Below are 17,221 nucleotides of genomic sequence, written 5' to 3' on the forward strand. Positions count from 1 at the left end.
CTGAAAATGCTGGTCCTTTCAGAGACTGAACTACCTATGACTTTGGCACAGAGAAATGTAAAGGTAAGCCTCCTGTATACATACTGAATACAACCAGTTGAAATGGACTGCTGCCAACACACGGGCCAAGGTTAGCAACTTGACATTCCCATGGAACTGAACTGTTTGACACGGCACAAAACCAGAATTTAGTTGATTTCTCACTAAAGGTTTTTCTCTCTAGAAGACTAGGAATTGTAGCTCTGCCACCTTCAAGGCAAGGGACTGGTTGTATAGCCCCAAAGAGGACCCTCTCCACTTCTTCTAGAAGTGCTAATGACACCAACTAAAACAAAAATTACTCTGAACATGGTAGCAAAGGGAGGCTGGAGTGTCTACAATTTGTTGACCAAAAGCATTCAGGAGTCTTAAAGATCTTGGTCAAAAAACTGGTTGAGGAATATAAGCCTGCTCGACTTCACCTCCCATTACCCAACCACACCGGAGTCACATGTCTCCTGAGATAGTGGGATGAAACATTTGGACTATAGGGAAGTCACTTGGATTTTTTGTTTGCCATCGAGAGTGGAGGGGGTGGGGTGGGGGGGGAGCTTGATTTACCACGGACGTTTCTCCTCATGGCCAGTAAAGTCAAAAAAGGAGGAAATGGCCAGAGGCTGGGGACAAAACTAAATCTTGCCTTGAAACTCTAAGAAACGTTGCAAACTGAAAGAAGGTTTAGAGTCTATCAGGTGCCACTCAGTTTAAACTCAGCAATATGTTTACAAATGTGCCTGTTCTTGTATTGTGGGAATACCTTTTATATTAACAGATTAAAGGAAGTCACTGTCAACAAATTGCAATTGTATTACTAGCTCATGGGTCTTCTATTTTCATTACAAACTCTACAAACAATTCTGTTGACTCGTGAAACGAGTAGTGTACATTGTGCATTATATGGGGTCAACAAAGTCTCTGGCAGCTATTGCGCCGTCACCTCTTTGATCAAGTTGAGCAGAGGCCAATTTCTTTCCATTCAGAATAGCTAACATCAACACTACTAGCTGAGCTGAGGGCAAGGATTCCCACAAGCAAAAACGATGTCATCCCTGAGTGGCCTGGATTTTGTTGCCAGAGACGTACAAGCAACAACGTCAAAAATGTTGTAGCATTGCAATTATTCTATTGCCAGTGGGCAGCGATGTATCTCATTTTGTTTTATAAATTAGAAACCCTGCCCTCTACATACATCAAGCACGTACCTTAATTCAATATAGTATGTAAAGTTTGGAATAAAATAATACCACACCAGTATTGATCCGTTTTAAAAGAATGATTAGACCAACTGTTTTTGCCCTACAGCATTTGAACTTTCACTATTAATTATAACATTTTTTGTATCGTTATTGTGACTATTTATGACACATTAGAGTAGTTTAATGACAATACATAGTTTGCTCTCTGGCAAAGTAACATGATACAGACAAATAGAGAATGGGTGATGGATCATCTATTAGTTTGAGAACAATAATATGGAATATTATCTTACCTGTAACTCCTATTCTCTTGTAGGGTAATTCTATTACAGTCATCAGCACTCAATAGTCCCGCCCAGTGTTGAGCCCATTTTGATGGTTGGGGCACTTCACACTTAGGCCTTCGTATTTCTTCCTACAAAATGTTTACAGTCCAAATAGGAGTCCTTTTTTCCACTGCACACTAGGATTTCAGAAGCTACCTAGGATCTGTAAATTCCCCTAAAGGGAACAAGGAAAAAAGTTAAACTGTAGAAGGTTTTATTATTTGCTGGATAGGTTGGAAAAAAGAGCTGTGCATTAATGCATATGTGTTTCCCTAAAAATAGTATCAACAAAAGGTTTCTGGGGCTTAGATCACCATCTATCCAGCAGCAAACAGAGTTATAAAAGAAAGTTTATTTTGTACCACAGTTTTTTTGCATTTTTTTAACAGGTAAATCCTTTTCATATATTTTTTGCTGTTTCAACCTATTAGCAGTTTGTGGTGTTATCAAGTGTGAAACTCATGGCTGAAACCGGAAAACTATACATTTCCGAAAACTAGATAACATTCTGAATTCAGTAAGGGGTCATTTGTGCAGATTGTTTGGGTTTTCCCCAAAAAAACAACTGTTTGATAAAAGCCAGAAGAAAATAAATAATATTTTGTCCAGATGGCCGATGTACAGAATTAACATACCATTACCTCCGTGAGACCCTTCTGGTTGTAGGATTAGTGTTTCTTTGTTATACAGATTAGTGTTTCTTTGTTATACAAACACATGCAATACTGCAAGCCAATAACTGAACTGCTGCAGCTTGTAAGGATGCAACAAATCATATTGTAAAATCTAATAAATTAAACATGGGTATGAAGGAAACCTATGTATTTTCTTGAGTAAAGGAAACTGGTTAATACCTCTGTTTTTGATTCAGAGGACATTTTCAAAATGTGATTTCTTGCTCATTAGCTTACACTTGGAACTCAATAACTGTGCACTGCAAACCTCCAACTCTGGGAAAAACCTTATATTTTTTCTCTCATTTCTGCAAGGGAAACTGTGTGAAACTTCTGGAATCTGTGAAGGTCCATATAATTGCTACCACTCAATGTTCCCACACTTCTACTTGTTAAAATGGTAACCTACTCATGTAGCTAGGCCTTGCTGGGCCAGCGGGAGAAGGTCACCTCCACTCCTCCATGCTCTTTTTTACAGAACATGTTTTCCATGCCAGTAAGGGCACCCTCAGCCATATCTATACTACTATTATAAAGAGAGAACACAACCCTTTTGGCAAGGTAAACTCGGGAACCACAGTGCCAATCCACACACTCGATACATCCTTGAAATTGTCAGGGTGTGTAGATGGACATAGGCTACATAAAATAAAAATAAAACGTAAATTAAAAAAATTAACTTTAAAAACAAAGTAGTCCCCTGAAAGAAGCGCCGGCCGCGACGTCTGCGTCATGACATGGAGAGCGCGGGGAGGAGCGGCGTTCAGGAGCAACAGGAAGAGCGGAGGACATGATCGCGGGGAGGAGCTGCGGACAGGCGGGGAGGAGCGGCGAACAAGCAGTAATGACCAGTGAGAGCGGCGAGTAAGGTATGTGAACCTGGAGGGACGGGCCAAGGGACGTGACCAGCGAGAAGCGGAGGAGCAGTAAAATCAGCAGCGCGAGGAGGAGCGGCGAGTGAGGTACGTGAACCTGGAGGGACGGGCGGAGGGACGGGCGGAGGGACGGGCCGTGGGACAGGCGGAGGGACGGGCCGTGGGACAGGCGGAGGGACGGGCCGTGGGACAGGCGGAGGGACGGGCCGTGGGACAGGTGGAGGGACGGGCCATGGGACGGGCGGAGGGACAGGCGGAGGGATAGGCGGAGGGACGGGCCGAGGGACGGGCAAGCCTGAAATGCTGCCCCAAGCCCCCTTCTGCCCCAGGCAACGCTGGGGGGGGCTGCTATTATCAAATAAAATCATTTCCTGGCGGTCTAGTCGGCCTTATGATCCCCGGGGGTTGGGTGATAATCACCATCTATTCATCCCTTAGCTTGGGTCAAAGGCTGCTGTGCCTGGGGTGTGCTCTCTGACCCCTGGAGTGACAAGCTGGAAGTTAACACTGCCTATCCACCCCTTGGGGGACAGAAATTCTCCTGTTCCTGACGGTGGCGGAGAACGACAGGCCCTCACCCGTAAAACAAAAATATTCCCTAGTGTTCTACAGGGATTTACTTGAGGTGAACTCCCTTATTGAGCTTTACCATGCAGGCAAGTTTTTTTTTTATTTGATGGCATAATTATTCTGTCATTTAAAACCAAAAGGGGGATTCAAGGGTTAAAGGATGGGTAAGGCTTAAAGCTGGTATGGGCTTTAAACTGTTTTTTAGGGATCAAAGATAACTAAGGGTATGTGTTAGAAAGAGGTTTTTAGGGTTTGATGTTTAGGTACATGTAAGCATAAGGATAGGAAGGGGTAAATTTAAAAGGGTAGTAGAGTGTGTGTACATATTATATATTACCTACTGGCGTTCGCCAGTAGGTAGTTCTAGTAGGACCTATTTTCCATAGGAAATCTGCAACATTCTATTTGGAATAACCTAGGCGCCGTTAGATAACTAAGGGTATGTGTTAGAAAGAGGTTTTTAGGGTTTGATGTTTAGGTACATGTAAGCATAAGGATAGGAAGGGGTAAATTTAAAAGGGTAGTAGAGTGTGTGTACATATTATATATTACCTACTGGCGGTCGCCAGTAGGTAGTTCTAGTAGGACCTATTTTCCATAGGAAATCTGCAACATTCTATTTGGAATAACCTAGGCGCCGTTTGACGAATCTTTGCGAAATTTTCAAAACTAGTGGGGCGCTCCGGTCTGCTCCTATCCTGAAAGTCTTGGGGTGATTCGTGAAGCGGGGCTGAGAAAAAAGGGGGTCCCAAAACGTGTTTTCCCCATGCAATTTTCCATAGGAACCGTTCATCAGGGCTACAGCCCAAACTTCTGAACGGAATGACACCAAATTTGGCAAAGAGGTAGTCCTTGGTTCAGACTCGTGCCTTTTGCTTAAATGGTGTAAATCAGTTCAGTAGTTACTGATAAAATCACAATTAAAAGTACATATATATCTATGGTCGCGGTGGATCCGCGCATCCTGAACGCACCGTCACGATCACGCGCTGAATGCTAATTGGTTGTCAAGTGGTTGTCAACATTCGAAACCAGGAAGTGCTGGCAGCCATTTTGTGCCTCGGTAGATGCGAGGGTCTAGAAATCAGTGGAACAAGAGTTCAAGACGTATAATGGGGGCAGGTTAGAAATATCTTGACCTTCTAGACCTGCTTAGGGGGTCCCACAAGGACCCCTAGGGCCGAAAATTATTATAATTTTTTTTAAACGGATAAATATGCGCAAGACTGCTGTTTGGTATGGCAGGGCGGGAGTCGAGGTTCCCACTCTGTCATAGCAAACTTGAGGGCATATTAACAAGGGTCATTTTGCCGCATTTTTTTTTAAAAGGCAAAAATGTGGTGAAAATTATATCACCCGGTTTACTGTTTAGGCATATATACAACGTTAAGGTCCGTGGGTGGAGCCCCAATGTCTCAATGGTCCTAGCCAGCTCCTCTCGTCCTTCTGAAGCCGCCATTACTTTTCCACACGGAGACCTGCTAATATGCAGCTCTGTGTGGAGAAAAGCAATCTGCTTTACATTTTGAAAGAGTGAGCAGGTTTCCCTGTTCTTTCTTTCAGAATCTAAACCAAGTTTGCTATGGCAGGGCGGGTGCTTCGGCTCACACCCTGCCATAGCAAACAGCAGTGTAGAAAAAATATTCCGGTAACACAAAGGATTTAAGTCCATTATCGCCGTTTTAGCGTCAGTTTGCAGCAGCTAAAGCGGCGATAATTTTAACGCCATCCTTGTTATATGCCCGAAAGTTTTGGAATGTCGACAATCCCATATCCCATTTAAATAGCCACAAAGTATTTAGAGAAGTGCACACTGTGAAACGTGAAGCAGCAGTGTCTGATTGGGATCGATAAAGAATTGGCCATTGTTGAGTACAGAGTAGTCAAATTGTCCATGGGGTTTCGTAATGCCAGTGGCTATTGCTCGCGCCCTCTCTTGAGGTTAATTCGAAGAGTTGTGTACTTCTTTTGCTCCTAATGTACACAGTGTTCTGTTGTCTCAGTTTGCTTTCTCCTCTGTCATGTAGAGGACTTTGGGTAAATATTTCGATTTCTGTACAGCCAGCACCTTTGAACTCTACCCCTAAACTACTTACTGCCTGTTACCATAGTAACAGTTCATGGAACACTCAATTGAGAACAGGTCACAAGTTCAGCACACAATGTTGCTAATCCAAACAGCAAGTGTGCTTGACTTTTACATTTTTTCCATAGGAACCGTTAATCGCAGCGACAGCCTCCGGTAAAGAGCTGGTATAGAGTTAGCCCCAGTGTTACACTTCTAGTTATAAACATCATTCTTTTCTTAGTAAAACTTTGAGCCCCGTCAGTTATTCCTTTACAAATTAAGGGGTATCATTTTAACGGCTTCCTTGTAAATATGCCCACAAGTACTGTGTTTATGTCACATGTGAATTGGAAGCAGAAGGGTCCAGAGACGTTTTGTAGTCTAGGAGACGGCCACCTTCCCGAAACTTATTTACTAATTGTTCGAGGAGTTTGAGGCAACTTAAGTCCGGGAATTGTCATACTCAGGCTCTTAATTTTAATATGCAAGGTTTGCCTCGGCAGTCTCTTAAGCCTCAGTGGTGCTAGGCAGTGTCTTATTTGTTTTGTAATCACACAGACAGTACTTATGGTGTTATAAACTGATACACTCATAGAACTCTTGTAGTTGTATAATTACTCAGAATTTATGTGCCTAAGAGTTATTTACATTATGTTTTGTAGGTGCACTGCAATGTTAAATAGTTTTGATTTTAAAATCTTCTCTAAGCAGATGATTATCACACTAAATAATAGTCAAATGTTGTCAAAAAAGAAGACGTGTACACTTCGTTTTTTTTTTAAATTATCCTTTATTAAAACAGAAATAAATAAATAGAAACATAACTTTAATAGAACAGTATAATAAACAAAACTTGAGATGGACTCCAGGGGTAGCAGCGTAGGTACTCTGCAAAACAAAAATGAAACATAAGTATGTGTGCTATGTCGAAGAAAAAAAAAGCTAGTTCAAATTAAAGGATCATAGTGAAAATGGAAGGGAGGCAGTGGATGGAAGTGAGAAGGGGGAGAGTTAAAAGTAGAGAGGCAGGAGGAGATAGAGTGTCAGCTTACTGCACTCAGTCGTTACGCCTTTGCACACCCAGGCTACTGTATTACATCAACTCCCACTGCAAGGAGGTGTCTGTGCGCCCTTTTCCTCCAAGGGTGCTATACTCCATGCACTCTCACTGCATAGCGGTGAGTTCTCATTACTGCGCACCCAGACTGCTGCACCACATCCACTCCCAGTGGATATCACCCGGTTTACAGTGTCCGGAGGTGAGTGCCCTTTCCTGCGCACCTAAACTGTTGCAACCTATCCACTCCCATTGGCCGAAGGTGATTGTACATTCCTGCGCACTCAAGTTGCTGCACACTATCCACTCTCTCCGCCCACAGGTGACTTATTGTTGCTTCGGAATCAAGTTTCTCTGCTCACATTGTGCCACCGGCGTGTTTCAAAGAGGGTTCACCACGTGTCGAAACAACCTTCTTAGGCGTTGTTACGATGGCCACGCATCATCGCAGATTCCTCAAACGTTGATCTTTGGAGGTGTTGAGGGGGGTGGGACGCCAATTTGTGAAACACAACCTGCTAGATAAAAAGGAAGATACAATTGTGCATCATTTGTTCATCAAAGGAGAGAGGAAGAGAGAGAGTGAGAGACTGACTCTGAAAAGAATATTCGCAGCTCACCTTTCTGTCACCGGTGTGTCTGCCACCACGTGCCGGGACATAGTGCAACCTGAAGCTCCACATCTAAAAGATAGTAAAAGAAAGATGTTATGATTGGTAATTGCCACTATCTCAATGTGTAGTAGAATCCCATCGCCCTTTCACACACCTTCCCTCCCCCATTAAAAATACAACCATTTGTACGGTTCCAACTTGTTTAATGGGATTCGATTTATGAACAATTAGTAGAGTAGTAATGTTTTCCATCCGGTTCTAGAAAACAAATGGTGCGCAGTCATACACATGGTTTCAATCATCACACCCGTGTCTGGGCACGATAATTGAAACCTCATGTGCTATTGGAGTCGTAATAGATACCAATAGGTCATGGACGGAGCAATGCGCCCCCCTCTGGCCAATTGCATGCAGTCTTTTAGAATAAGTCGCATGCAAAGGCCAATGGTTTAGCACGGAAGGAAACAGCCATGCACGAGCATGTGCGATTCATAGGTTAGGTTCATATCGCGTTTTTTTTCACATAGAAAATGTCTCGCGCTGCATGAGCAGTGCTGTGCACACCAACGAAGGCATGAGCTGTACTGCGCATAGCAACGGAGGCATGAGTCCTAAATAAATTGAGAAAGGAAAGGTTGTCAAAATAAGATGGTAAATTTAAGTGTACATAGTATAAAAAAATGAATACTCATCTACTTCGCTACGCATGTGGGAGCAACGGATATTTGACAGACTATAAAAACGTTCATGCTATTGGAAAAAAAAAATACAAATGCAATAAGATAGGGTATGTAGGACTACGTACACCTAAATCGCTGCGTCACTTTTTTGTATCCAGTCTGCTGTATCGCATCCACTCCCTCCAGTGTGCACCCAGGCCTCACTGCTCACCTTTTTGCGGACAGAGCACCTTCTACATCATGCAGTCCCGCTCTGCCACCAAAAAGTCTCACATTTGGTGCTAAGTCTTGATATCACTATGGCAAAGGACATACTCATGCACCCATCATCATCGCAGGTTCCTCACCCGCTCAGTCCTTGCGGTACCACTAACTCAGTGACCAAAGAGGCCACGCACGTGGTGGTGGGCCCCCCTGTTCAGTAGTTCGGGCCTACATGAGGAGTCCGACCCACCAGGACAGGCCATCACAGTGCTTGCGATGGGAGCAACTCCAAAATGGCGTAGATCACGTGCACCCGGTCTTTTTTATTGGTAGGGTCACGTGTGTTGTGACGCCTGTGCTGGATGGGTGTGGTGTGGGTGTATACCAGTCATGAGGTAGTGTATGTGTGCGGTTCTGAAAACTAGATCTGGAACTAGCTAATTACTACCATGAAAATCTGGGCCATGTAGCGTTGTTGTATTTTCTTTAAGCATAAGCAGAGTGGGCTGGTCTGACGTATGCCAGTGCTGCGCAAGGCTGTGAACAATGATTCCGGAGCTATGGGCATGGCTTTGTCGTGAGCTATATGAGAAATCAACTGATTCGGGTGTCTGTGTTGTAGTGCTGCCGTCACCCGGGTCTTAAACCCAAATGTGTCATTATGTCTGTCAAGTCCCACAACATGGCCAACAGGGAATCACTGACCCTACATTCATCCATAGTTCCACACATAAAAGATGGTGGACATGGCGTATTTCTGTGAATATGAATGGTAGTTGTATATTCAGTGGAGTGTTGTCGCTGTAGTACAGGGATATGACAGCTTTAGGTTGCAGTTTTGGCACATGAAGGGTAGCTAATATATATACTTATCTGGTCATTCGGTTATACTGTCGAACTTGGTGCTGGAAATCAGTGTTCGAGCCACGGAGTCGTGCCCACATCCTATTATTGTAGACAAATCATGTCATTTACATGTGCCTGAAAATGTACTGTAAATACGGTGCTCATGTAAATCGCTGACATAGTTTTGTGTCGACTACGCGCTATTTAAATATGCTACCAAAAAAACTCGAGCAATAGCACACACTTATAAATGTACTATACACTTTGCTTACAGTATTATAATGATCCGGTTTGTACGTTAGTATTTGGAGAATGAGCAAGAGAAAGTTATATAACCAATGTTTTTGTTACTGCCAGAGGTAAGATGGTTGCATACGCTCTTTACAGCACAATATAATGTGGTAGGGCCCAGGGGTTGCATTTTACAAACATAATGAATATACAGATAGGTAGTTGAAGAGGGTACGGGCACATACGCTCGACTCCATTTTATTACGTTGCTGTTGGTAACAAGTACAATAGTAATCATCTTATCATACACAGATATTCCATCATAAACGGTTTAGGACTTCTGCTGTACAAAGGTAGGAGCACTACATGTGAAATAATACACAGAAGATTCTATCGTAAAGGATTCATGAGTTGTGGTGCACTGAGGTAGGGGCGGTTTACGTGGACCCAGCGATGATGCATGGTCCAGGCAGACCACATTGGTAAGAATTTCTTTTGACTACTGATTTTTGCCTTAATAAGGCCACGTGGCGATTATTTATGATGTACTAAGTTAGTAGTACATCAGGTGCTCAGCGTGTGCTCACCCTGCGATGATGATGCCTGGTCTGAACGGGCTGCACTGGAAGCATTGTCTGTTGCCTACTGGACTGAATCATCGGTAATCATGATTTAAATAAAAGACGAAACATATATGGAATACGTTGTCGAAATATGTAGGTTTCAGGGACATAGTTCAAATTGTCACCTGTGCTGTCCGCAGTGTAGACTGCCATTCAGTGTTCCTTTGCACTTGCAGGGTGAATTTTGTTATTCAACTAAACCTATAACATATATATAGAAGTTCTTGAAGGAAGGATACTAAAGGGATATTGTGTAGGTTTGAGGGACGTTATACTTAGTTTTGTACTGCACTCTGCAAATAAGGAATCAAGAGTCTATTTAATTGTGAGCTCTGATGACCGCAGTGTAGGCAGGAGGCAGCGGTTAGCAAGAGCCCACGGCCTTGTGGCGTTGAGTAGAGCTGCACAGTATTGGTAAGATAGCGTGTCTGCAACCAGCGATGATAAGTGGTGCACTGAGTTAGTGGCACCTAAAGCATCAATGTTCTGTGGAGCCTGCGGTGATGCGTGATCCGGCCAAGCCGCACTGGTAGCAATGTCTTTTGCCTACTAAATTCTGCCTTAATAGGGCTACGTGGCGGTGATTTGTGGTGCACTGAGTTAGTAGTACCTTTGGCGCTTACCGTGTATGTACCTTGCGATGATGCGTGGTCGGGGGGAGGAGGCACAGTAATTGGACTAATGTCTTTTGTCTATTGAATTCTGCATCAATTCGATTTAAAAGTGATAGTATGCCTCATTGCTGACATAAAACTGTTCACTATTCTTTGCGATGACTTATGGTGCACTGAGTTAGTAGTATATTTGGCGTGGAGCTTGTACGTACCCTGCGATAATGCGTGGTCCGGGGGGGGGCGCATTCGGACCAATGTCTTTTGTCTGTTGAATTCTGACTGAATACAGCCACGTGGAGATGACCTGTGGTGCACTGAGTTAGTGGTACCTTTAACACTGAGCGTGTACATAACCTGTAATGATGCGTGGTCTAGGGGTGGCCGCACTGGTAGCAATGTTTTTTGCCTAGTGAATTCTGCTTCAATAAGGCCACATAAAAATGACTTGTGGTGCAGTGAGTTACTGGTACCTGAAGAACTCAGCGTGTGCGTACCCTGTGACGATTAGTTGTTCGGGCGGGTCGCACTGGTACAATGTCTCTTGCTTACTTGAATGAGTCATGTGCAATTGCCATTCCACCTGAATGGTGAGCCCTCACAATGTAGATCGAAGGCAGAAGTCAGCACAGACATCGAGGAATGCTTTTTCTCACATCCTTTAACAAAATCTGAAGACATATAGTACATTTGTCTGTGCCTTAAATAAAGAAAGGCTAAATTCAATGCTGTACGTAGTGTAGATCCAAAGCTGAATTCAAGTTGTGAACCCTGTTGTCCGCAGTGTAGATCGAAGGCAGTAGTCAGGACAGACATCGAGGAATGCTTTTTGTCACATCCTTTAACAAAATCTGCAGACATTTAGTACAATTGTCTCTGCATTAAATAAAGAAAGGCTTAATTCAATGTTGTCTGTAGTGTAGATCCAAATCTGAATTCAAGTTGTTAACCTTGCTGTCCACAGTGTAGATCGAAGGCATAAGTCGATACAGACAGAAGTCTGCGGTGCTGTGGCGCTGAGTTCGCAATGGGCCTGTATTGAAGAGGCAAATGGTCATGGCGGCAGCCACGTGGCAGGGACAGGACCTTCGCTGTGACAGAGTCTTTTGTCTTCGCACAAGTGAACCACGCCAAAGCGTAGCCTATGTGATTTATACTCTTACACTGGAGTTGCGCAAGTTCGACCAGCCCACTCCACTTCTGCATCAAGGGGGGGGGGACAACACAGCTACATGAACGAGATATTCCCCAGAATCTGAGATAATATGGTTGCGTCCACTGTGCAGTACACTAAACGTATCAATACTATATCTGCACACAAAAAAGTTTTTGGTTTGTATAGTGAGTTCTGTTTAGCATATCACCGGTAGTCTTGACATTGTGTAAATTATTGTTGATGTGCGAACGCCCTCCCTGATACATCGTTGGTTGCCACATCTCTGAACATTGTTAGTGTGCTGTTGAGGGGATATATTATTTTGGGAAGGTTCATTGTCCGGTTTTGCGCTGCCTCTGAGGTAGTAGAGGGGGAGGGGTCAGGAGGGGTGGCACTGGGTGTTTTGATTTTGTTGGGTGTCGGAGGTGCATAATTAGTACCTCTATCACATAGTTGTCTTTAAATATGGATGTGAGTTGGATGTAATTTACGCAGTACATAGTCGACCTCCTTACACTAGTTAAATGTTAATGTTAAGTTGTTAATGGTAGGTGGAACTATCGCCTGTTGTTTTAAGTAGCATTACAGTGTTGAAAATATGGGGAAGTGGTGTTTTTTTTTTCTTTCAACAGGAACGCCTAGTTTGTATATTATTAATGTTAGTTGTGGTTCTGGTTTGTGGCGATTTTGTTGGAGGAAGGAATCAATTGAAGAGTGGTAATATTTGTAGTTTTTACTAGTTTAAGAATGGGATGATAATTAAAAAAGACAGAGAAAACAGATATGCTTAATGAAGATTATTATTAGAAATTAGCATTTAAAAAACCTTTGAAATTCACTTAATAATCCATAGGTTTCAGGTATGTTATAGTTAGGAAAAAAAGCTTTTAAAAAACCTTTGAAATTCACTGAAAAAACCATAGGTTTCAGCTATATTATAGTTAGGAATTATCATTTAAGAAATCTTAGAAATTCACAGAAAAAACCATAGGTTTCAGGTATGTTATAGTTAGGAATTATCATTTAAAAAATCTCAGAAATTCACAGAAAAAACCATAGGTTTCGGGGTGTTATAGTTAGCTGGATATTTCACCCATACAAAACCATTGAAATTCCTCCCTTATAGTTAGTTGTACTAACTGTAGCTCGCGCGTCCGTAATCCACTGCTGATGATGTCACATATTACATCATTCATGACATGGTCAGTGACATCATTGATGACATCTCAAATGACATCATTGGCAGGGGACAATTGATTGAGCCCATGAATATATCAAAGTCCTGAACAGGAATGAACTAAATTTACACTTCTCAGGCACAGTTAGCCCAGTGGCAGTGGACTATCTGGACTTGAGGGTGTTTGTAGCAGATGGCATGATACTTACAGCCTTATATCGTAAATCCACAGCAGGGAATTCGATATTATTAGCGACCAGCAACCATCCACCAAAACTCATATGTAGCATTCCTCATGGCGAGCTTCTTAGACTAAAAAGGAATAGCACCAGAGAAGAGGACTTTAAAGCGGCTGCCAAAGACTGTATAGATAGGTTTGTCTTGAGGGGATATGAGCCGGCAGCATTAGAAAAAAACATTTAACAGAGTAAAGGGATCCCTAGAGGTAAACTGTTGATAGAAAAGAATAAACATCTGGAAAAACGAAAATGAGGGCAAGTTCAGGATGGTAACTCCATACTCAGCAGAAGCTAACTTCTTGAAAGGCATGCTTAAAAAAAATTGGCATATTCTAAAAACAGATGGCATTATCCGTGATGACATTCCAGCCTATCCCCTGGTGACCTTTAAAAAGGCGAGATCATTGCGAGATATGCTGGTAAAAAGCCACCTTGACAAAGTACCACAGCAAACAAGCACCCTGAAGGAAATGGAAGGGGTTTTTCCATGCAGAAAGTGCAAATCCTGCACAAACAGTAAAAGGGTCCTGTAATATAACATACCAGGCACAGGGAAAAACAGAAAAATAAAGTTCATAACCTGCAGTACCACCTATGCAGTGTACTGATTAACATGTCCTTGCGGGTTGCTTTATATAGGCAGTACGATCCATCCACTCAAGATCAGAATACTAGAACATCCTAGGACCATAGATAACAAGCATTTGCAATGCAATGGTTTCACCTTTTGAAAAGTTTGATCTATTGGCATTGTAAATGACAAAATTATTATTTATGTGTTGGTTTTGAAAACATATAAACAAATGGCATTGTTTTTTACATTGCCATTAGCTTAATCTCTTGCAAATGTGAGACCTATTGTACCCTATAAATGAGCTCAGCAGACAGCAATTACACGCACACACACACCCAGAGTCAGGCACACACACACATACACTAGGAGCCACACACACACACCCATAGCCACATACACACACCCTGAGCCACACACCGAATGACATCCGACCTTAAAGAATTTCAAATATAAAACGTAATGATTTGTAGAGCTGTGCAATGTTTGAAATTTTAATTGCAAACTATCGACTACTGGTTTCCGTCAATACGCTTAGCCAATCGCATATTTCGACCCTCCTAGCCTTTTGGAAAGGTGCCCCCCTTTCTAGATGAAACACATGGAGTTATTTAAAAGTGTTACACAAAAACGAATAAAATTAATTTTTAGAACGAACGCAGAAACTTAATTCCTTTACAGATAGTTTGTTATCATTACCTAACTTATGATACAAGTTATCCACTGCTGAAGGATGAAAGCCTGAATCAGCTACCTCAGGGTACCAGGCAGATCTTTGCAGCAGGCGCATTAACTCACAGATGTAAACATGCAACCTGCAGGCAAATTTCACTGATCACCTGATTTTCTACAGGGATTAGAACCTGCGTAGTTTTACAGACCACAGCACATATTTCCATGATCTACAAGGAGTTACCGCAGAAGAAGCCTTCACCAGCTAGCAACATAACTCAAAAACATTAAGATGTGCACTTGAAGGTATATGCACTATGCAAATAAGCACACATGAAAAATAAACAAGCAGCAGACGCTTAATATGCCAAAGTGTTCCTGTCTTTTAGAAGTTCTCTCGGACCTTAAGTTAAAGGATCCTCGCAGGAAGTGGGAAACGTGAAGGCCCCATAATCAAATGCAAGCATTATAGACAAACGGGCAGACGGAATTATTAGGCACTATTAAGCATTGCGTTTGTACTGGTGATTACAGTACTGTGGAGAAACCTTATCTTATATCTTTACAGCACCGAATGACATCCGACCTCAAAGAATTTCAAATATAAAACGTAATGATTGTCGGCACATGCAAGTCTCCAAAGAAGGTTTTTCTAGAAAATGTAAACTGCAGCCGAAGAAGAGGGCTGCAGAGCGTCCCGTTCGCTCCAATATTTAATGCTTGAAGTAGTGAGAGACTCTCGTCAACCACCCCTAATACCTTAGTCGTGTAAATGTACACAACGATATTCTGTAGCATGCAAGGAGAGGCAGACAAAATGTTGATCCTCTCTGCTGAGCCTCAAACCGGGTTCCCCAGCTTCGTTGTCCACCGCTCTAGCCGTTATGCCACACCCGCTCCCGTAACTAAGGCTTTAATGCTGACTATTTTAAAACGTTCTGTAAGGGCAAGAAAGTACTCGGCCAAGAACATTGAAACAGCAGGATGAGTTATGTAATGCACATAGGCACTTTAGCAAAATGTCAGATTTTAATTGTATGCCCAGCCTTTACTCCCATGCAATATATTCAGGCGGTCGAAATGTCTCCTATTGCACATTCATTTGTCTCCTTTGCAGAAGAAAGCTTCCTATTGTTTTCAGGTTTAAATAAGGTTTAATAGGTCGTACAATTGATTGTGAAGTATTAGGTGTGAAGGATTAGGAACTAACTATTTTTATAATGCACAATGGCACTTTAGTTATGTAGGAATGCGAAATCACGAATGAAAGGTCTGAATATATTGTGTTAAGGCCAGTCAGGATCATGTGCATTCAAAGTAATCTGTTCTATCTGATAAATGTAGTTGAGATCGGTTTTCTTTGCCACAAATGTTATGGTTTTAAATAACTAAACAATAAACTTAAACTTGAAACTTGGGTGCATGCTATATAAAAAACACACGCGTGTGGTTTGATAGATAATGTTCGACATATAACAGCGGTGGCCATGTATACTGTGCACATGATAAATTGACACCTCGGTTCGCTCGTAGAATTAAAATGTTAACCTGAAAGTCTTTATCGCGTTTTTACAAGACTTTTGCTGTGTATTTTACATGCATAACCTTTTATGACTCGGCTCGTGTTTTGGCTTATAGAGTCAAGCCAGCCCCTGGCTCTGCCTCTGCTCTCTCTGTGAACTTTCTGTCTTGTCCACTCGTATGTGTCCTGAGAGAAGCTTGTACCGTGGACAGCTGAGCCTGCGCCTGTTCAGTGTGCCTGAGGGAAGCTTGCTTGATGTTTGCAATAGGTGGGCCCACGTAAAGCAAGCTCCTTCTGCGTAACCTTTTCCAAGGGTGGGAAGCTTGCACCTCTTCGCTGTACCTGTTCTTTGAGCGCTGGTGACGTGTGATAAAATCTTCCGAGTTCCGACTTTCCAACAGTCCGGACTAGTGTTAACTTTGACAATGGTTGTCATCAATTTACATACGTTATAAGGAAGTGCCATTTCTAAGTGATTCAAATGTTCACAGAATACACCCAGTGCCTTCCGTGAGAATCTTACAGAGCAGTCCTGAATCACACAGTGCACTCATGTGAAAGTGAAGCCAGATGCCCATGGACACACGGACAGCGGGAGGGGGGCAGGCACACGGACAGTGGGAGGGGGGCGGGCAGGCACACGGACAGCGGGAGGGGGGCGGGCAGGCACACGGACAGCGGGAGGGGGCGGCAGGCACACGGACAGCGGGAGGGGGCGGGCAGACAAACGGACAGCGGGAGGGGGCGGGCAGACAAACGGACAGCGGGAGGGGGGCAGGCAGACACACGGACAGCGGGAGAGGGCGGGCAGACACACCACACGTCCCAATAGCCTGTTGTGATGGAGTGCTGGCCTGGCGTTTCCGGGAAATTCCTTCCGTGCTGGGGAGAAACTGGGGACATGTCACGCTGGTGAGTGCCCTGGGGTGAGGAGATTATTATGTTTGACTGTTCAGAGACTGCTGGAAGTTGGCAGGGTGACATGCTTATTATGCGGCGTTTGTTGGGCGATCACGAGGGCAAGCAGGATGATCGCTTTGGGTAGCTGAGAGGCATGTCTAATAAAAAGGAGCATCTCTGTTGAATTTTAGGCCTAGCAACGGGCTAATTGTTTTTGAGTGTTAGGAGAACGTGAAGGGGTGATTATGTCAGCGTCCGTACCACATAACGTTGATGATCTCTCGTGAGGGCTGGTCTTACAGAGCAGTCCTGAATCACACAGTGCACTCATGTGAAAGTGAAGCCAGATGCCCATGGACACACGGACAGC

The 17,221-nt window shown here is 43.2% G+C and overlaps 1 protein-coding gene across 6 annotated transcripts in view; it reads right to left on the reverse strand.

The window, feature by feature from the left end:
* PCMTD1 (protein-L-isoaspartate (D-aspartate) O-methyltransferase domain containing 1) overlaps positions 1–17,221 on the reverse strand; it is a 507,689-nt gene that overhangs the window by 367,890 nt on the left and 122,578 nt on the right. For 3 of the 6 annotated variants that reach the window (XM_086965737.1, XM_086965740.1, XM_086965739.1), the window contains one exon: positions 1,529–1,736. The exons of the other annotated variants lie outside the window; for them this stretch is intronic. The gene's annotated coding sequence lies outside the window, so the exon portion shown is untranslated. The remainder of the gene's footprint in view (positions 1–1,528; positions 1,737–17,221) is intronic. 6 annotated transcript variants of the gene reach the window in all.

Source organism: Lissotriton vulgaris, chromosome 4_1 (genome assembly GCF_964263255.1).
Source record: "Lissotriton vulgaris chromosome 4_1, aLisVul1.2, whole genome shotgun sequence".
Taxonomy (NCBI): domain Eukaryota; kingdom Metazoa; phylum Chordata; class Amphibia; order Caudata; family Salamandridae; genus Lissotriton; species Lissotriton vulgaris.